The sequence below is a fragment of the Triticum urartu genome, chromosome 1 (genome assembly GCF_003073215.2).
Source record: "Triticum urartu cultivar G1812 chromosome 1, Tu2.1, whole genome shotgun sequence".
In the NCBI taxonomy this organism is placed as follows: Eukaryota; Viridiplantae; Streptophyta; class Magnoliopsida; order Poales; family Poaceae; genus Triticum; species Triticum urartu.
This window is the reverse complement of record NC_053022.1, coordinates 203,100,403-203,122,276: the sequence shown is the minus strand read 5'-3', so window position 1 is coordinate 203,122,276 and position 21,874 is coordinate 203,100,403. Positions and strand designations below refer to the sequence as shown.

The window sequence follows — 21,874 nt, the reverse complement described above, 5'->3', positions numbered from 1 at the left end:
CAAATCATTCGGGAGCTCAACCTTTTTTCTTTGAGCTTGATCAATTTCTGTTGCACCACTATGAACTTGTAAACACTCTTGGCATTCTTTATCCCCTTCATGTCATTGCACTTGACGTACTCCTATTTTTTGCTAGGATTTCCTCAAAGCTCTATATCACATTGGCGGTTGCACCATCGCACTTGTCCTTCTACAACTCTGAATTTCTCCCTCGGTTCCTAGCCATCATTTTGGCTGGAGCAAAGGCCATTTGTTGGTTCACTATCCTCACCTACACTGGACATGGGAGTGGTCTTAATGGATTTTTCCATGACATTGAGCCACTTGTGGTGCACATTCAACTTAATCCAACAATGCATGAATATGAAGTGCTTCTCTCTGCATTTAAGAACAATGTGAGTGCACAACCAGGATACAAAGAAAATGCATGATGAACTACTTACATATTTGGCCAAATGACTAAACATAGAGCATATCAGACCAAATACCTAACACACAGAGCAAAAAAACTTATGTTCTATTGGAATGTCGCACCACTTAGCCATCGGACTTGCAACTGTTTGTAATAGCCACAATAGTTGCATGTGGCCTCTTGAATGGTGTACCATTGATTAGTGGTGACTTTGACTTACACTCACGGAACATCATCGTTGATACAGATCAAAGTGCTTGTGATAATTGAATGAATCATGCACTATTTTCTGAATGGTAGTTCCCTTTGCTCTGTGCCATGATTAGATCATTTCTTGTGGGCAACCATGCATCAACCAAACATTAATCCTCATTCATTTTTAAGTTTTTTCCTTTTCTTCTTCTTTGGATCTGCACCCACTGCCCACATGTCATCAAGATCACCTTCCAGGTGGTCTCTGCTGTGATGTTTTGTCTATGTTGGCTAGGTCTGTGATGGTTGGACCTGCGATCGTTGGTCGTTCGACATCCGAGCATGCATCAGCTGGGTGTCCACCTATGGTTGGAAATCATCCACTTGTCATTTTCATAGCCGCTGTAATCGTGGACCATATGCATGATCGAATCCTCATCATCCATCATCTAGCTAGGTCGAGAAATTCATGCAAACAGAGATGAGGCACCAATAGGCGTTGTCGGCCTAGTGGAAACCAGGGTACCACGACCCGTCTGCCTCTAGCCCAATGGATGACACTTGGGCAGGCCCATGACAGGTTGCCTGCTTTCACTTCTCCGTATGGACCCACCTCGCGAGGCCCCCTTGGTGACAGGCAGAGCTCTGTAGAGGCCACGAAGCACTCGGCTGCCTCACGAGGAAGGTCGTATGATGCCAGCCGCGGGGCTCCACGCCCGTCCCGTGGATGACGTCCCGCTATCAGGACAAGGACGACGTGGCATGACCAAGCCCAATTTCTATTCTGGTGATAAGGGAGCAGCAGTGCGTGTCTCGCCCAAAAAAGTCCCAAAGCATTTCCTCTTTGGTGAAAGAAGATCAGGGCAGATTGGCATGCTAGGGTAGAGGTCATTGCCGAGCCCACCAGTGTGTCATGAAGACTACTTTATCAGGCAGAAACCGCCTTTAGTCAGGATAAGACTGGGATCCTATCCACCTTTGTATTTCCGCCCTATGGCTACCCTTTCCCACTCATATTTTTGGGAAGAGGATCAAGGCACTACAAAAGGGGTAGGGCCGCCCCCATGTTAAGGGATCGAGCCATTCTCCCCACCTCTCGTGTACCTCGAGGCACAAGCTCTCCATTACAGAGAAATTCAACATATGTAGGAGTAGGGTATTACACCAGCACTATGACTCCGATATTTGGCGCGCCAGGTAGGGGGCGTTGTCGTCTTCGCACCTTCGACCTCGATGTCAACGCCCACATGGACGAAGCAGCCGCTCGCCGGGAGCGCGTCACGCACCGAGCTGCCACCAGGGTCCATGCGCCGCCAGCTGCCCGAGGTGCCCCTGGGAGGCGCCCTCGCACCACCACTGGGCCCATTGAGGAGCGAGTTGCCTCCACCGTCCACTCGTCAGCGAATGAGCAGGCGTGTGGCCGCTCCTCCACCGCCTCCTCGCTCGCGCGTCGCAACCCTCTCGCTCCGCAGGTCGCGCTGCTCATGGCATAGTAGCTGCTGCGCTATCGCCCCACCGAGGACAACTACGAGGCCTGGCTCAGGGACCTCACCGAGCTCGTCGACGCCGTGCATGATGGCCAGGTGCCCTCCCGCTCCCTGCCTGCTCCGCCAAACCTGCAACGATTGGCCTGGGCAAGATGTGCCTCCTCCTCCTTCCCTGCCCTGCAACGTGTCTGAGAAGCGTCTTGCGGCGCGCCCTCCAGAGCTGTCTCACGGGTCGTCTGCGTCGGCCGGCGATGGTGATAGCTGCCACATCATTCGCCACACGCCCCCGCACACGCATGTGATCCTTGAGAAGGCGCGCAACCGTCAGGACCACATCCTCCATGAAGTTGCCATGGCTGGGCGCTAGAACCGCACGGCCCTTGACAGAGGCGTCGTCACCCCCGGGGGGATACCTGACCCTCGCCCTCGGGTTGCACTGTTTGGTGTGGCCTGACAAGTTCAGGCCAGAGCTCCCTGATCGCTACGACGGCAGCACCAACCCACGGAGTTCCTCCTGCTTTAGAACATTAGCATCTAGGCCGCGAAGTGGGACGACCGGGTTATGGGGAATTGGTTTCCCATGGCCCTCAAGGATGTCGCACGCACGTGGATCATGAACCTCCCCGAGGCATCCATCTCTTCATGGGAGGACTTGTGAAAGTAGTTCATAACCAACAACATCATGCGGGCCGTGCGCCAGCGCCCTGGTGAACCCCTGCGCAAGTTTGTCCAGCACTTCAATCAGGTGTGCAACAGGTTCCCGAAGGCTTCCGATGCCGTGATAGTCTTAGCCTTCACCAATGGCTTCATGGCTGTGAAGGTATGCGAGAAGCTCTCCGTCTGGGACAAGCTCGACTCCGCAGCAGAGCTGTTCGTCCTCGTCGATCGTTGCGCAAAGGCCTAAAAAGGACGCCTTTTCCTCTACGGTGACCCTAGCGCTAAGCCTGGCGTGACGTAGGCCAAGGGAAAGGATGCCATGTGCAAGGGCCCCGCCGTCCTCACGGCAGAGCCAGAATACAAGCACGGCTTCATCCGCGGCGAGACCAAGAAGGACGACCGTCCTTTCTACACCTACCACAACGTGAACTCCCATAGCACTAAAGACTGCCACGAGCTCAAGCTGCCTCGCGAGGGCCGCACCAAGCACTGCGGCAACCACAGGGAGCATGGCAACGACCACGGTGGCGACAAAGGAGGTGGTCGCTGGGGCGACAACAACAATGGCACCGGCGACAACAACCGCCAGGGCTGGCAGAACCAGCCGCGGCAAGCTGACATGCAAGCCAATGCCACCCCACCCCGCGCCAATGACTCCCCTCCCGCTGAGAATGCTGGGGGCTACCAAGAGCCCCGCAAGGTCGCCTGCATTCTCGGCGGGGCCCAGCCCCTCCCATCCAACCGCCACTTCAAGAACTTCTCTCGGGAAGTGAACGCGGCCCTCCCGGCACTCAAGTCCGCTAGCCGCCTCAAATGGTGTGAGTTCCCCATCACCTTTGACGCCAGCAACCACCCCATGTCCACGAAGGCCATGGGTCCCGTTCCCCTGTTGTGTACGCCTACCATCAGCAATGTGGCCGTCACCAACATGCTCATTGATGGTGGTTGAGGACTCAATGCACTCTCTGTGGAGACCTCTGAGACGCTACAAGTGCCCTACGAGTGCCTGCTGCGCATGAGGCCCTTCTCGAGTGTCCCCGATGACTCCATTGTCCCCCTCGGGCAGGTGCGCCTTCCCATCACCTTCGGCATCCGCAAGAATTACTGTATGGAGTTCATCATCTTTGATGTGGCTCACATCAGCCTGCCCTAAAGTTCCATCTTGGCTACCCGGCGCTCTCGAAATTGATGGTCGTGACCCACCATGCCTACGGCCTCGTCAAGATGCCCAGCTCCAGTGGTACACTCACGGTCCACTACGACAAGAAGGATGCGATGCACACCCTCGAGCATGCCTACATGGCTACCTCCACTATGTACACAACCGATGAGGACGTACCCGGGCCTGCCAAGGAGGCGACCACGAAGAAGAAGCCCCTGCTCTGTCAAGAGTGGGCCAAGTCCGAGAAGGCGTCGCTACATGGAGGCAAAGCAGCCCCCTCCCTCGCCATCCGTGGAGGGCCTTCCCCCAAATAGAAAGGCTTGCTCGTCACCTTCCTCCGGGCAAGCCCTCATGCGTTGGCTTGGACAACATCAGGCATGCCTGGTCTACCGAGGGAGGTGTTCGAGCACCACTTAGTCGTATGCTAAAGCGCATGGCCTGTCAAGCACAAGGACAGGTATGAGGTGCCCGAGAAGCAGGAAATCGTCACCCAGGAGGTCAACAAGCAAAGCACACTAAGTGGATCATCAGCCCCAGCCCTGTCACCAAGCCGCGCAGCAGCGGGCGCATGTGCGTCAACTTTGTCATCCTCAACCAGGCTCACCCCGCGAGTCCCTTCCCTCCTCCGTGGATCAACCAGATCGCGGGCTCGTCCCGACTCATGCGGATGCCTCCCGGCCCGGAGGGTGCCGCAACCACCTTCGCAAGGCTGATGCGCATGAGCCTGGAGCCCTGCATCATAGTGGTTAACACCCACTCCCCGACCCACCGTGGCCCCACTTGTGATAGAGGACAGTGTTCTAGTACATAACACATGGAACACCCACCATCACGGTAAGTTCTGTCCATGTCCCCTTAGATACGAGCGATATGGAGTTGTACGCGCTTCGGGGCTCACTCTACCAGTGCTTCCATCGGCACGCGGGAGCTCCTTCTCACTCTCGTGGAAGCCCCATGCTCAGCGCTAGTGGATGCCCCATGCTCAACGCTGGTGGATGCCCCATGCTCAGTGCTGGCGGGTGCCCATGCTCAGCGCTGGCGGCCTACTTACCCGAGGGCCCCACATCCGTTAGATCCTCAAGCTGACCCATGTCAAACACGACAACATGTATCTTTCTGTTATGTTATGACCTCCTTCCTGCATTAGTAAAGCCTATTTCCTTCAAAGTCCTATGTGCTTGCAGCTGAGTGTGCCTAGGTAGGATAGAACTATGGTATGGTTTCTCTAAACCCAGTATCGGCAGGCCCAGTTACTCTCTTGCCCGAACTTATGCGAAGTAAAAATTTATCGAATTCGATCAGCACTATAAAAAAACCTAAGTATTTTATTAATTAGGCGGCACCCAGATTTGAACTGGGGATAAAGGATTTGCAGTCCCCTGCCTTACCGCTTGGCCATGCCGCCAAAAAATCCGATCAAAAATCTAGAAAACAACAACAAAAAAGTTGGAAAAACTCTTTGCTTTGGATCTATTTATACTTTTCGAGTATATTTACAATTCCAAAAAACTGCTCATACTATGATTATAGTATAATCACGAGCGGCTATATATGGCCCTATCGTCTAGTGATGCCCCTATCATCTACTGGTTCAGGGCATCTCTCTTTCAAGGAGGCAGCGGGGATTCGACTTCCCCTGGGGTTAGGGAGTATTAGCGCACTCGTAATCTCCCGCATGTCTGTCATGCGAGCGGGGGCTGGGGACGGTGTTTGTGCTTGGGTTAGTCCTAGTAGCACTACAAAATCTAAGCGATAGAGCTCTGGCTCGTGGACCTGCTCACGTGTAATTCACCTCAGCAAGTCGTTGGTGCTTCTGTCTCCTCGCGTAACACCCACATGCGACCTCGCGAGCGTGCCCTGCTGCACTACTCGCGAAAACTTTGCAATTCCCCTGGTGTAAGATATCAAAGGCCTCTGGAGCCCCATTCTGGAGGCCTCGCGAGCGGCACCCTATGGGAAGAAAGTTTCACGAGGGGATGCACCTCATGAGCCGCGCCATGCAAGGGATTCGCTCCAAGCTGCACGCCTCAAAGGAGCTAAGTCTAAAGCACCCCTCGGGTTCTCTCCCGCTCATTTCTCTCTTGTGCCATCCCGACTTCCCTGGCACGAGCCACCTGCGCGTCAAGGGTGTACCCTCAGCATCACGCCTCAGGGACTCCTACTAGTCGTAAGACTCCTACACCCTCTAGCCTTGCTAAGCGCACGCTCCAGGCACACCAGCGATAGTTGTTGCCCGCCTCAGGGGCTGGGTCCTAGTGACATAGGGCACAAGAGATGTAAAAAGGGAGGTAAAGGCCTTGGGAGGAAAATTAAAACACACATTAAGCATCGACTACTTAGAGCAAAAGTGTCATGCAAATCCCTTCATGCCCCCATGGGGCCGCATCTACTCTATTACAGGAAGGAGAGCAAGGGGGCTCAAGCAGCAGAGCCACTGTCAGCATCATCGGCGACGGTGTTGTCGTCTTCGCCCGACCCTTCGCTGATAGGTGCGAACCGCTCCAGTCGACTTGCCACATGGTCCTCCAATTCCCTTGCGAGCTCGCCTCGAATCGAAGCTCCTCGTGGATGAGAGATAGCACCTGGTCGAAGTCCAAGTCCCCATCGATGCACAACAGATTACTGAAGATGGGGGTCGACGCGTGGCGCAGAAAGTCGCGGCACTGAGCGTTGCGGATCTCATCCCACCGGGCGAAGCTCGCCTCCAACCGCTCCACTAGCATTGTGAGGAAGTCTATGTTGTTGGCGTCATCGGTTTCCAAAGGGTTCTCCGCCCCCTCAACCGAAAAAGAGGCCATGATGTTGCAGGCGCGCTCGCTGAGCTCGCGGAACATCTTGGAGCATTGGAGTTCCTCCCCGTGCCTCCGAGTAGTCTCGTCGCGGACCCTCTGTGCCTCGTCACTAACCTCACCCACTTGAGTCTGGAGGTCTTTCAACTCCTTGCGGGTTGTGGCATGGAGCCCCTCACCCTCCGCCTCTCGGTCTACGATGCCGCGAGCTCTTGCTTGAGCTTTGCAATTTCGGTGTTGAGCTCCCCATGGCTCTTTGTGAAGCGGTCCTCCTGCTTCTGCATGTTCTTGGAATAGGTGTCGACGAGGGCCTTGGCCTTTCGCGTGATCTCATCCTTGGTCTGCTTGTCGATCTCCACTTTGTACTTCGCAGCGTTCTCTTCGAGCCGCCATGGTGTCGTACATGTTCTCCAACCAACTGCTCTCACTCCCTCTCCTGCTCGATGGTTGTCCGTAGAAGTTGATGCTCCCGGACCTCCATGTCGAACTCGAGGACCGCCGCCTTGCTCTCGCATCAGGCGACTGCCCCTTGTGGGAAGAGGGTCGAGCCTCTGAGCCGCAGCGCGTTCTGTGAAGTCGTCCTCCGCTGACACCTCCTCCAGGCATTAGGCAGCCTCTTCCGCATCATGGATCGCCCTGCCAAGAAGCTCTCGGGTCTTACGAGCGACCTCCTCACTTTCCCTCCTTGCTGCGTCGGCTTGGCGGCGGCTCAGTTTGACGGCCACGTCTAGTTGCCGCCAGCCTTCTGCGAGGCGCTCCCGCTCCAGGCGGAGGCTCTCTTCCTCGGCCTTGAGGTCGGCCTCTAGGAAGCGGAGGCTGACTGGGCATGGCGCAGAGTCCCGCTTCACAGTAGGACCTGTAGCTCACCAGGAACAAGGCCCAGGGCACGTCCGGTCCTTCCACAAGGGGCGGTCACCCGGGCCTTGCTATCCTAGCTATCCAATATTGCTTTAAGATCTGTGCAACACAACTAACTTTTTATCTGAAATTTTCTCTTTTTTGTTTCTCTCGCATAAAACATGTTTTGAAGTTCAAACCTTTGCAGCGTGGCAAAGCTTTCTATCTAGAATCTAGGATAAATCTTTTAGATTTTATTTTTGACCAAAAAATCTGAAAGATTTATCCTAGATTCTAGATAGAATGCTTTGCCATGCTGCAAAGGTTTGAACTTCAAAACATGTTTTATGCGAGAGAAACAAAAAAGAGAAATGTGTTTGCACGAATCGCGAAGTGCAGAATGGATGGCTAGATAGGAAAGGCCTGGGTGCAGGCGTTCTATTATATATTTTCGCTTGTTGGCTCCGAGGACCCAAGGGCTGCAACATCATCAGACCTGTCCAGGTCTCCACCCGAGGGGGGCTCGTTCCCCTATGGGCGGCCAGGATCCACCTCGAGCTCCGCCTCAACTTCCGCACCTGCCAATGGTTCGGCCAAGCGGGGAGGGCTGGGCGCGGCCGCCTCCAGCTCATGGCGCTCTGGTGATCATTCAGAGCCTATGGTGGCCGCCGCACTAGTGCCTACCTACCCTCTGTGCAGACCCCTTTCAAAGGTACCCCTCCTCCAGTAGGAGGAAGGAGTTCCTCGGGCGGCTAGGAGAATTCAACAGGTTCCTCCTCGGTGACTCTGCCACGCTCCACGGGGCTCGGCGGGGGCGTTGGTGTATCCACCGCCCCCGGTGCCTATTAGGCCCCGGTCGGCCCTGCGGCATCCTTGTCCTAGGTTCCCTCCTTCTTCTTCGGTGCAGAGCCCCTCCTACATAACTAGGGGTCAGGCCAAGCCAAGCAAGACGAAGTTGTGGACACAAAGAGCGCGCAGGGCAAGGAGCCTTACTCGTCTCTAGGGACCCACCGCCTCTTCCTTAGCTTTCCTTTGAGACGGCTGCTACTACGTCCTCATGGCTCGCTGGGGCCTCCTCCGAGTCCCCTCCAGGAGGCCTGCCTAGGCACCCTCCCGAGGCTTTAGCAGGCGGGATCACCCTGCTAGGCGGGGGGCTTCCCACGCCAAGCACCTCCTCTTCCACTGGAGGCGCGGGCCACAGGGGCTCGACATGGAACCCCCCAGCATAACTACCACCGCCGTTGTAGGCCCTTGCCATTGGCAAGGGTTCTTTCACCTCGCTCTGGGCGTCGGCTGTGGCTCAAGATGGACGTACCGAGCGGGCTTTTCGGCCTGCTCGTGACCCGTTCGGTCTTGGCCCGCTCGGTCCTAGCTCGCTACATAAAATGGCCGGTCCGGTCTGCCATATCAGGCCCGAAACATTCTCGGTCCGGTCCGGTCTTTAACAAGTCCAACCGAGTGGACCGAGAAAACATAGCCATCGCTATTGCCTTTCCTCGTTGTCGCGGCCACCGGCAGAACTGGGCTGAACCACCGTGTCCCTGAGCTTGCCCACACCTTCCTTCCTCTCCTCCCCGTGCCCTGTGGCCTCTTGCCGTCGCTCGCCGTCGCTGCCCTGCGTGCACCGCCGCAGTTCGCGAGTTCTAGACCATGCCGTCGACCCCAACCGTCAGACCAATTCATGCCATGGCTGCGGATTTCAGTGCCATGGCACGACAAATACTATTTTTTGGACTGTGGGATAAATGCCCGGCCGTGATTTCCGGATCACTGGGAGCCGTTTCAGCACAGCACGCACGCAGAGGAATGCTTCTTCGTAATTTTCTCATCCAACAAATGAGGCAAGTGCTTTCTTGGAAGGAGCTAGATTTTATACCGGGTGCTTCCTATAATCACGCGCCATCCATGGTGTCGTTTCTTTTGCAGTTTTTTCAGTCGAACTGAAAACAGTAAGTACGAGAGAAACAAGGTTGGTTCCAAAAATTATGGCACCATCTGACGATTATCTACACGTCCGATTTGAGCCGCTAATCACGGCAAGGCCCGCGCACTGCAAATCATGGGTTCATGCACGCGCTATATTACTTGCATGCAACACAAAAACTGGTAATGAATCCACGTTCATGAGTAACAGCCGCGCCGCCCGCGCACGTCGCCCACCTCGAGCGGCGCTCGCGATGTTTTCCACCTCGCCAGAGCACTCCTGCACGTCGCTTACCTCGCCGCTGCTCCCGCGCACCTCGTTACTGATGGCGGTTGTCCAGTCCGCTCGGGCTGGCCCGGGCTTTGCCTCTACCGGTCCGGTCCCAAGAAACAGGACCGCAAGACTGGTCGGTCCGGTCCGTTCCGGACCGCCGCCGGCCGGTCCAAACGGTGGCTCGGTCAGGGACCGGACCGGATGGACCGTGTCCACCCTGAGCTGTGGCAACTGCCCCTGTGACGTTGTTGCCACTGGGAAGCGGCATCACTTGAATGATTGTCGCGGGGTCCCTCATGACCCGTGGGCACCAGCCCCACTGATCAAACAGCGGCATGATGGTTCACGTGTCCTCCCGGTTACTGAAGCAGAAGACCAAGGCTGCCTCTGGCGGCGGGAATGGCGTCCTCGCACCAAGGAGAACTCTCGCTAGCCCCTCCACTACCTTTGGGGAAGGATGATTGATGCTCAGCCTCATGGGGTGGCTGTTGTCGGGTGGAACCCTAAGTGGAGATCTTCTCACACTTGGACGGGGGGAAAGGGATGATCACAAGAACACAAAGAGGCAATTCACTCAAACAATACCCAGTCACACATCCACTAGAATAGCATAGTCGACATCCACAAGAATGCAAGAACAATCCAAGAAAACAAGCACAAAACGTAAGGTTCTTCCCACTCCTAAGTGAGATCTCGATGATAATCTTCTCCAATAGGGGGTCTTGATATCCACTAGGGATCCTCTCCTAAGAGGTCTTGATCTCCAAGAGGAATGGTAGAACGAGCAAAGCTCTATCAATGTCGCACATATACTTTGTTAACCCTAACAAATGTCTTAGACTCAAAATATATAACCAAAGATAGGAAGGGACGACCTGGGAGGCAAGACAGGGCGTCCACGGCCAAAGCCTGGGAGGCCCGTGCGCACGGGGTAAGTGAGGCTTGTGCACACAGGGTTCCGTGGGAACGGTACATGCCCGTGCGCATCGGGTGCTACAACGACAAGGGCATGTGTGCACGTGATCTGGAGGCCATGTGCATGGGGGTGCGTGTCTCGGTTATAGAAGCCTTCTGGGTGGCACGTGGGCACATGGTCTGGAGGGCCCATGCGCATGGGGTCAGCTGGATGGTGTTGTTTGGCTCATGTTGAATGTCTTCTTCTTCCTTGTGGTCTTGGGGTCCTTCTCCTATGCCCATGGGATGTCCCATAGCTGCTAGGTGGTGTTCGTCTTCGTTCCTAATGACACATATCATGTTTTGCTGAGGTAGCATCCAAGATCCATTCATATCCATATCGATCTCAAGTAGGAGCGAGTTGACCTTGGGTTCGATGGCGCGTGCTCGACCTCTTGTCATAGGTCCATGTGGTGCTTGATGAGTTGTAGTAGAGTCCATGGGGATGATGAAGGGATGCTCTACATCATCTCCCCAGCCCCTTGGGAGAGATCCATCCTCGGATCGTGTTCTTCATCACCATGGCAGGGTGCCAAGTCCTTGACATTGAAGATGTCGCTTACATTGTACTTATCCCATGGGATGTCGATCTTGTAGGCGTTGTCATTGTAATGGATTAGCACTTTGAAAGGTTCATCGGCTTGCGGTAGTAGATTGTAATTGTGCTCGTTCGTGAAGCGGTCCTTGCGGAGGTGTAGCCATACTAGATCACCCGGTTTGAATACCATGGGGGTCTTGTTGATGTTGAGCTTGGTGGCGAGGCAATGTACTTGACGCTCGATCATAGACCTTGTATCTTCATGCATCTTCTTGAGATAACTTTCTCTTGCACTTGCATCCATGTTTGCACGTTCTTGGAGTGGTAAAGGAAGGATGTCCAAGGGTGAAAAAGGGTTGAAGCCATAGATGACCTCAACGGGGGACTTGTTGGTAGTAGAGTGTCCTGCGCGATTGTAGGCGTACTCGGCGATGGGTAAGCACTCCTCCCACTTGTTGATGTTCGTCTTGATCAACATGCGTAGTTGAGTAGATAGCGTCCGGTTGGTGACTTCCGTTTGACCATCATTTTGGGGATGATAGGCCGTCAAGAATAATAGATTGATGCCGAGTTTGGCGCATAGTGTCTTCCAAAAGTAGCTTAGGAACTTGGAAGTCGCCATCCGACACAATTTTCCTTGGCACTTTGTGTAACCTCAAGATTTACCTATAAAAGAGATATGCAGCATGTGAAGCATCGTCTATCTTATTGCATGGCATGAAATGTGCCATTTTAGAGAATCGGTCCACAACAACAAATACCAAATCCTTGCCGTTTTGAGTCCTAGGTAATCGAAGCACAAAACCCATACTAATATCTTCCCATGGTTGATCTAGAATAGGAAGGGGCATATGTAAACCATGAGATTGATCTTGTGACTTACCTTCACGACGTGTGGAGTACCGATTGGTGAAGTGTGCAACATCACGGAACATCTTTGGGCAAAAGTACTTGAAGGAGAGTGTGGCAAAGGTCTTGTCTCGTCTGAAATGTCCCATAAGTCTGCCGCCATGAGCCTCATGAAAAAGTAACATATGAAGAGAAGACTCGAGTACACAAAGTTTGTTAGCGCGCATAAGATAACCGTCCATAAGGTAATAGTGCACCCTACAAATGTTAGCAAGACATTTGGCATAAGGAATCGCAAACAAAGGATCATGTGCATGTAGATCTTTAACATGCTCAAAGACGATAACATTCAATTCAGTTGAGGAACTAAAATGCACTTGCGGGAAAGAGCATCCGCGAAAACATTCTCTTTATCCTTAATAAACTTGATCACATAGGGAAAAGATTCAATAAATTCACTCCATTTAGCATGTCTTTGTTCAACTTTGTTTTACCCTTAAGGTATTGAAGCGTCTGATGATCGGTATGTATGACAAATTCAGGTGGGCGAAGATATTCCTCCCAAACATGCAATACTCGCACTAAAGCATATAATTCTTTGTCATAGATAAGATAGCCAAGTTGGGCACCAGAATTTTTTTCACTAAAATATGCAATGGGTCACTTTTCCTGCATCAAAACTCCACCAATACCATTTCCACTAGCATCACAATGGACCTCAAAAGTTTTGTCAAAATTAGGCAATGCAAGAATTGGAGCATGTATAAGCAAAGGTTTAAGCTCATCAAATGCGATAGATTGAGAGGGTCCGCAAACAAAGGGTGCATTCTTCTTACTCAAGGCATGCAATGGTGCCAAAGTCCTTAACAAAGCGACGATAAAAGCCATCGAGACCAAGGATACTACCCACTTGTTGCAAATTTATGGTTCTGGCCAAGTTTTAATTGCTTCAATTTTAGACGCATCAACATGAACACCCTTAGAATACACAATAAAGCCCAAGAAAACAAGCTTATCAATAGCAAAAATGCATTTCTCCATGTTAGTATAAATGCGGTTGTTTCTAAGAACTTGCAACACATCCCTAAGATGGGTGACATGATCTTCTAATGATTCACTAAACACAAGGATATCATCAAAGTAGACCACAACACATATGCCAATGTATTTTTGAAGAACATAGCACATCACACATATGAAAGTGTCGGGTGCTTCCGATAAACCCATAGGCATAACAAACCACTCATACAAGCTAAATTTAGTTTTAAAAGCCGTTTTCCACTCATCACCTTGTTGAATGCGAATTTGGTAATAGCCACTTTTAAGATCAATTTTTGACAACATGGTGGCGTCGATAAGCTCATCTAGAATATCGTCAAGGCGTGGAATGGGATGCCTATAGATAACGGTGATAGCATTTATGGGACAGAAATTGGAACACATGCGAAAATTACTATCTTTCTTAGGCACAAGAATAACCAAAATGACACAAGGGCTCAAGCTTTCACGTGCATTTCCATTGTCAATGAGGTGATGTACTTGCCTTTGTGTCTCATTAGTTTCTTCGAGGTTGACGTGGTATGGAGCCTTGTTTGGTAGGGGTGTGCCGGGATGAGTTCGATGCAGTGATTGATGCCACGTAGAGGAGGAAGACCCGGTCGTAGCTCATCGGGAAATACATTCGTGAATTCCTGCAAAAGATTAGACAACACTAGAGGTAGATGATTAGAGGTGTTAGTCTTTGCTGCTTCGTCTTTGCACACTAGGATATAGTGTACGACACTAGATGGGTTCTCACACACTTCTCTCATGTCTCTTTTGGTAGCTAAAAGCACTAAGTTTTTCTTGTCGCTCATCATGGAGGCACTCATTTGTGGATTGTGGCACTCACTCTAGCTTTGGTGGTTCACACTATCACTATTCTATCCATAATCGGTGGATGAATGTTTGTCAGCGATCACTCGACTTGGCGACATAGGTCATAGCATGTACTCCTTGCCCTTCATCTTGAAGCTATAGTGGTTGGTTCTCCCATTGTGGATGAAGCTGCGGTTGAATTTCCAAGGTCTTCCTAAGAGGAGATGGCACAAAGACATAGGAACCACATCACACTCCAAGGCATCTTCGTATGCGTCGATCTTGAAGGAAACTTGCACGGTGTGCTCCACTTGAATGGTGCTTGAGTTGCTAAGCCATTGGACCTTGTAGGGGAGAGGATGCTTCATCTTGACCAATTGTAGCCTGGAACATAGCTCTTCACTTGCCAAATTGTGGCAACTTCATCCATCGATGATGACCTTCATGAAACGTCCATTGATGCCCACTTTGGTGTGGTAGATGTGGTAGCGTTGATCGTTGTCTTGTTGGTGTTGAACTGTCAAGACCTTGGAGACAACGAGAGCGGGGCTCGAATCATTGTCACAAATGACTCGGTCATCTTCATCTTCATTCATGCACTGGTGCATGCACACATGCTCAAGGGCTTCCATTTCTTCCTCGCTCATTGAGTGCTAGGTTCCGTCATCGTTGGCGATCATGGTGTGTCGAGTGGGGCACTCAAATGTCTTGTGGCCTTGGCCTTGACATGTGAAGCATTTGCTGGAACTTGTGTTGACGGTCTCATCCGTTGCAGTAGATGATGATGAAGCTCTCAGCTTGAAATTGCTTGTAGTTGGAGGAGGACTTGGAGATGTCAAAGTTTTCTTGTAACTTGACCTGTGGCCGTTGCTTGGAGATGCTCTAGTCGAGGTAGGAGGTGTTGTAGTTGTGGAAGCTTGGGTGTAAGAGCCGTATGTCTTGGAAGAGTACTTGGCGTGTTTCAAATCATCTTGTACTTGTCGCATGGCCTTTGTCGCTTGGTGAACTAGCATGAGGAGGTTGGTGTAAAGTTGGAAGTCGGCAATGTTCTTTATTGGGTGATTTAGGCTGTTCAACAAGCGTGCCGTAGTTTGCTCGTTATCTTACTTGACATTGGCCCGTATCATGGCAGTCTCCATTTCTTGGTAGTATTCTTCCACCGTCTTCATGCCTTGCTTGAGGAGTTGCAACATCTTGGAAAGATCACGGGTGTAGTGTGTAGGCACGAAGCAAGAACTCATGACATCCTTCATGTGTGTCCAAGTCATGATGGGTTGTTCGCCTCTCTCTTGGTGCCGCTCGATCACTTCTACCCACTAAATGAGGATGTAGTCTAGAAACTCGAGGGAGGCCTTGGCGATTTTCTTCGCCTCTTCGTAATTGTGAAGAAGGAATATCTTTTCATACTTAAATGCCCATGAGAGATACTCCTTGGGGTGGTTGCTTCCGGAGAATTTGGGCATGGTGAAGTTGAGCTTGCCATAGTGTTGTTCTTTATCATGTGGACGATGGTGATGTCGGACTTGGCGTGGAAGAAGATCTTCAGTTTCACGCTCCTCTTGATGGACATGCCGATTAGGACAAGGCATGTGTTCCTGGTTCCTTCTTTCTTTTTGCTCCTCATGTAGAGCGGCATCATCTTGTCGTTCTTGGCGAAGTGCTTCTTCTTGTTCACGCACTTGGCTGTTGCGTTTGACGACGTCTCTAGTGGCTTCATGGAGTGCATGTTTTGCTCCAAGGGCTTGTTCATCACGACATTTTTGTTCTTGTCGAATCACATTGCCGTCTTTAGGTGCTTGACATTGCGGTTGTGGAGGTTTCTCTTGGTCGACGACGTCTTGTTCTTGGCGTCTCATTCTTTCACATGCTCTGACTCGGTCTTGCAAACCATTGCCATGGAATTGATTTTCTTCAGATTGGTGATCTTGAGTGTCGGTGCATCAAGGAGAACGAGATGGAGGGGACTTGCATCAGAAGAAGAGTAGCCCGAAGAGTGGCGACTTGGGAGGCGTCGTCTTGACGAAGAGGTGGTGGAAGACGCGCGGCTCATGATCATGTTGGGGAATTTTTCCATTTTTGTGGTGAGCTTGGAGTTGAGGTAGTCCCGGTTTCTTGCTTCCGATTGGCGTAGGTCGGTGGCGAGTTGCTTTATGCGGTCACCCAAAGCTTCACTTTCTTGATGGAGGACTCATTGGGTGATGAAGAAGTGATTTTTGGTGACATAGTCACGTTCGTCATCTTGATCCTTGAAGAGTGGGTTCGCCGAAGCGCTTGGTCTATCCATCATAACCAAGTGGCAGTGAGTAGGAAAATAAGAGGACAATACCAAAGTTACCTTTTCAGACGATTGAGGATGTATCGAGTATCACTCAACGGAATGCTATAATAGGAGAATTGGTACCGGGTCTTGTTTTCTCACACCTACAAGTAAAGGCTTATGGAGTAGCTCTGTTAGGATGAGTGGCACAAAATTCAAGCAATTGTTAGCCAAGATATTGATAATGTTGAAGAGATGCACAAATTGCAAGTAAGACAAATAGATCAAACCCAAGGATATCACTAGGAACACACACACGGAAGATAAACAGGATCCGCACAACCAAGGAGTGAGCTCAAAATGTGGAACCACAGAAGATGCTCTTATTGTACGGATACTAGAAAGAATCTAGCTCGATTGCTCAAATGGGCAAGATACGCTTGTGCAGCAACCTTTAGAGATATGGGCCGTCTACAATCCCAAGTATGCTTATGTATGTATTGACCAAGATGATGGAACTATGCAAAATGGCTCAATGCTATTGCTTACAAGCTCTTTGTCTCTCTTCTTTTGCGTAAAAGATTCTCCTTTTTTCTTGAATATGCCACAATGCTTGATATTCGAGCTGGGAATATGAGACAACAAGTATGATATGCACGGGAGAGACATATCACTAATGGTGCTCAAATAGTATGGACCGACAATACTCAACTCGCTAGTCTCGATTGTTAAGTGATGCAAAATGGCTCGAGGATATCAAATGTAATGGAAATGTATCAATACAAGATGTCGTCGAGTTTACTATCCTTGCTTACGGTTAGTATGAAGATGAATTGGCCGTTGTCGATGTCGAGACCGGGGCAATGATGACTGGCGGTGATGTTGTAGTCGAACCATCCCTACGTAGCCGAAACACCTTAGGACACGGTGAACCGCCACCCAAAATCTCAAAAACCAACTGGATGTAATGCGAATGGTAAATGGTGGTGGTAAGATGGCAAAAAGAGGGAAAAGGGGTTGTGGCCAAACTATACTGAAGGGTCCGAGCGCACGGGGTATGTTATGCCCGTGTGCATGGGGCCCCGATGACCCATGCGCATGGGGTGCTCTGGCTGCAAAAGAACACGACCAGATCCGTGGAGAATCACCAAAATTCGGCCTAAATCGGTGGTGGGATGGATGGGGGATGGGGGTAAGGGGTAGATCCACTTGTCAAGCACGAAATTCGTGGACCAAATCAACAAAACCTGACAAGATCCAACAAATTGCAAGAAAAATTTGGGGCTATTTTTGTGTGGATTTTTGAATTGGGTCAAAAAGCAACAAAATTAGGCTAGAATATGGGGGGGGGGTAGGGACTCCAAGATGTGAATCAACCACGGCTCATGATACCAAGATGTTGAGGGTGGAACCCTAAGTGGTGATCTTTTCACACTTGGAGGGGGGAAGGGATGAACACAAGAACACAAAAAGGCAATTCACTCAAACAAAACCCAATCACACATCCACTAGAATAGCATAGTTGAGATCCACAAGAATACAAGAACAATCCAAGGAAACAAGCACAAAGCTAATGTTCTTCCCACTCCTAAGGAGGTGAGGTCTTGATGATAGACTTCTTCAAGAAGAGATCTTGATATCCACTTTGGATCATCTCCTAAGAGGTCTTGATCTCCAAGAGGAGTGGTAGAAGGAGCAAAGCTCTATCAATGTCTCACATATACTTTGCTAACCCTAACAAATGTCCTAGACCCAAAATATATATCCAAAGGGAGGAAGGAGATGACTTGGGAGGCAAGACATGGCATCCACGGCCAAAGCATGGGATGTTGGTGCACACGGGGTAAGTGAGGCCCGTGCGCAGAGGGGTCCCACGTGCATGGTAGATGCCCATGCGCATGGGGTGCTACAACAGCGTGGGCCTGTGTGCACGGGGTCTGGAGGCGGCGCACACGGGGGTGCGCGTCTCGGTTATAGAAGCCTTATGGGTGGCTTGTGGGCACGGGGTCTAGAGGACCCGTGCGCATGGGGTTTGCCTGGGAGGTGCTATTTTGCTCCTGTTGGATGCCTTGTTCTTCCTTGTGGTCTTGTGGTCCTTCTCCTATGCCCATGGGATGTCCCTTAGCTGCTAGGTGGTATTCGTCTTCATACCTAATGACACATAGCATGTTTTGATCACTTAGCACGTGTTGCTTGATGAGTTATAGTATAGTCCTAGGGGATGATGGAGGGATGCTCCGCATCAGTCATCCAGGCCCGAGTGGCTCCATGCTGAGCAAGCGCGCCTCTAGAGGGGAGCAATGCGCTTATGCATGAACTCTGTGATGACCATGCTCGCTGTGAGCCCGCGAGCTTGCAGCACCCGCATCCCCACCATGACTTGCTCCAATGCGGCGTCCGTCAACTCAGCGTGCTCCCACCCGGAGCTCTCCACCACTGGCCCCGCCGGGATTTTGAGAATGGGGCTGTACTGGCGCGTGTCTATGTAGACCCAGTGCTCCCTGAAGCCTTCCACCTCCTCAGGAATCCGCATGTCCATGATGTGCGCCCCCATGCCCGCGACCACCTAGAATGACACGCAGCCCGAGCACTGGTTGGCCGCGGTCGGCCGGAGGAGGAAAAATTTCCGGAGGAAAGGCATGAATGACATCACCCCTAGAAATGCCTCGCGGAGGTAGGCGGACATGGAGAGTAGCAGGACAGAGCTCGGGTGCAGGTGCAGCCCATGAACCAGATAATGCCTGAGCATAACATCGAATAAATCGGAGAAGGGAGTCACCAACCCGGTGAAGACGGAATGGAGGAAGAACGGAAAGGTCGTGCCCCTCGCTGAGCCGCAGGGCATGACGCCATGGGCCCTGGGGCTACTGTCAGCCCACTGGGAACCAGGGTACCCTGGCTCGCACCGTTCCTATTGTGGATGCCTGCCGTCGTCGGCCGCACCTTTCCTGGGCCCTCCTCGTTGAGAATCAGGGGCTTCAGTAGAGCAGGCCTATAATACCCACAATGCGGCTATATCTTCCACGTGTCGGGGCATGACTTAGAGGCATAGCCGCATGGTAGGTTTGTCGCAAGAGGGGTAATCTTCACACAATCCCATGTACTGAATAAGAAAGGGATAAAGAGTTGGCTTACAATTGCCACTTCACACATATAACAAGTTAACCATACATCATCCAGAATACAATCAAGGTCCGACTACGGAACCAAAATAAAAGAAGACAACCCCGAATGCTAGATCCCCGACCGTCCCAACTGGGCTCCACTACTGAACAATAGGAAACGAAACACAACAACGAAAAGATCTTCATCGAGCTCCCACTTGAGCTCGGTTGTGTCACCTGCACTATCAACATCGGCACCTGCGACTGTTTGGAAGTATCTGTGTGTCACGAGGACTTAGCAATCTCACACCCGCGAGATCAAGACTATTTAAGCTTATGGGTAGGATAGGGTAATGAGGTGGAGCTGCAGCAAGCACTAAGCAAAGATGGTGGCTAACATACACAAATGAGAGCGAGAAGAGAAGCAACGCAATGGTCGAGAAGCTAGAAGTGATCAAGAAGTTATCCTGAAAACTACTTACGTTCAAGCATAACACGAGACTATGATCTCTTCCCGGATTCCGCCGAAAATAGACCATCACGGCTACACACGCAATTGTTTCATTTTAATTAAGTTAAGTGTCAAGTTCTCTACAACTGGATATTAACAAATTCCCATCTGCCACATAGCCGCGGGCACAACTTTTGAAAGTTTAAACCCTGTAGGGGTGTCCCAACTTAGCCCATCACAATCTCTCACGATCAACGAAAGGATATTCCTTCTCCCAGGAAGACCCGATCAGACTCGGAATCCCAGTTACAAGACATTTCGACAATGGTAAAACAAGACCAGGAAGACCGCCCGATGTGCCGACATCCCGATAGGAGCTGCACATATCTCTTTCTCAGGGAAACACCGGATGAACACTACGTATAGCTAAAACCAGCCCTCAAGTTTCCCCAAGGTGGCGCTGCAAGTGGCTCTGGTTCGGACCAACACTTTGAGAAGCATTGGCCCGGGGGGGGGGGGGTTAAAATAAAGATGACCCTCAAGAGCGTGACTCCCAAGCGAAAAGTATAGGTGGTGGTGAGGCAAATGGTAAAATCAAGGTTGGGCCTTGCTGGAGGAGTTTTATTCAAAGTGAATTATCAAGGGGTTCCCATAACACCCAACTGCGTAAGGAACGCAAAATCAAGGAACATAACACCGGTATGACGGAAACTAGGGCGACAAGAGTGGAACAAAACACCAGGCATAAGGCCAAGCCTTCCACCCTTTACCAAGTATATAGATGCATTAATTAAATAATATATAATGTGATATCACAACATATCCATGTTCCAACATGGAACAAACTTCGTCTTCACCTGCAACTAACAACGCTATAAGAGGGGCTGAGAAAAAGCGGTAAAATTGCCGAACAACGGTTTGCTAGGAAGGTGGGTTAGAAGCTTGACATGGCAATATGGGAGGCATGATATAGCATGTGGTAGGTAGCGCAACATAGTGATAGAACGAACAACTAGCAAGCAAAGATAGAAGTGATTTCGAGGGTATGGTCATCTTGCCTGCAAAATTCTCAGAGTTGTCGAAAGCTTGATCCTCGTTAGCATACTCAACAGGTTCCTTGGTCATGTACTTGTCTCCCGGCTCTACCCAAGGCAAGAACACAAGCAATGGAACATCAATCAATCACAGTGCAATGCACAAGCAACATGATGCAATATGTGGCATGATATGCAATGCATATGCATGCTCCGAAAAGGAAAGAATGATCGAGGCATCAACTTGGAAAAGCAAGTATGCCGCTGGAAATATGAGATTATTTTGGTCGAAATCGATATAAAGATCACCGAAAACGGATGCACGGTTTGCAAATGGCAAGCAAAACAAGAATGTTGCAAAACTTTGATTAATAGCACGATGCCACTTAGAATGAAACAAGAAACTAATCCACGGCACTTCAACATAGCAACGAAGCATATGGAAGTGATGTACAAGAGATGTTTGACAAAACATGAACACTGAGCTACGGCTAAATCACACCAGAACATGTTCAAACAAGCATCGCAAAATTGCAAAAGATACCAGCTTCACAGACTTAGTGAAAATACTAACATGGCATAAACAGTATCAGGAAGCAATGTTTAGAGCAAGCAAACAACATGCTACAGGAACATATCATAGCAAACAAAGGCATGGCATGAATATACTAAAAGCATAGATCAAAAGTCCCTTATTGATCATGATCCAAAAAGGCACAGAAGATATGATGGCACCCATGTAAACATAGGAAGATTTATTAGCAGTTTTATGAAGGCATCTTCGCGAGCTCATGCCACTTACCACAAAGCATTGCATGACAAAATAAGCATACCAATAGCAGTATGACATGTTCATGAAGCTAACCATGGCAAGAGAAAGTTAATAGGATGCATGGATCACTAGAAACAACCATGGCAATATTGATCAATATGTTAACACTATGCCAGGAACATTTTATAGTAAAAGTAGAGCAAGAAAGTGACATGCTAGAGCACTCCACAATCGTATCCAGGGAAATGAATGGATAGATAATAACCACATGTTCAAAACATCCTCACTGAAGTATCCCAAAATAAGCATGGATCACTATGTAGCA

At 50.5% G+C, this 21,874-nt stretch overlaps 1 protein-coding gene and 1 non-coding gene across 2 annotated transcripts in view; one reads left to right on the top strand and one right to left on the bottom strand.

Annotated features, from left to right (window-relative positions):
• LOC125532807 (probable metal-nicotianamine transporter YSL3) overlaps nucleotides 1-21,874 on the top strand; it is a 104,890-nt gene that overhangs the window by 33,244 nt on the left and 49,772 nt on the right. The gene's annotated exons all lie outside the window — the stretch shown is intronic.
• TRNAC-GCA lies at nucleotides 5,245-5,315 on the bottom strand. Its single transcript has one exon. It is a non-coding gene; the product is annotated as a tRNA-Cys (tRNA).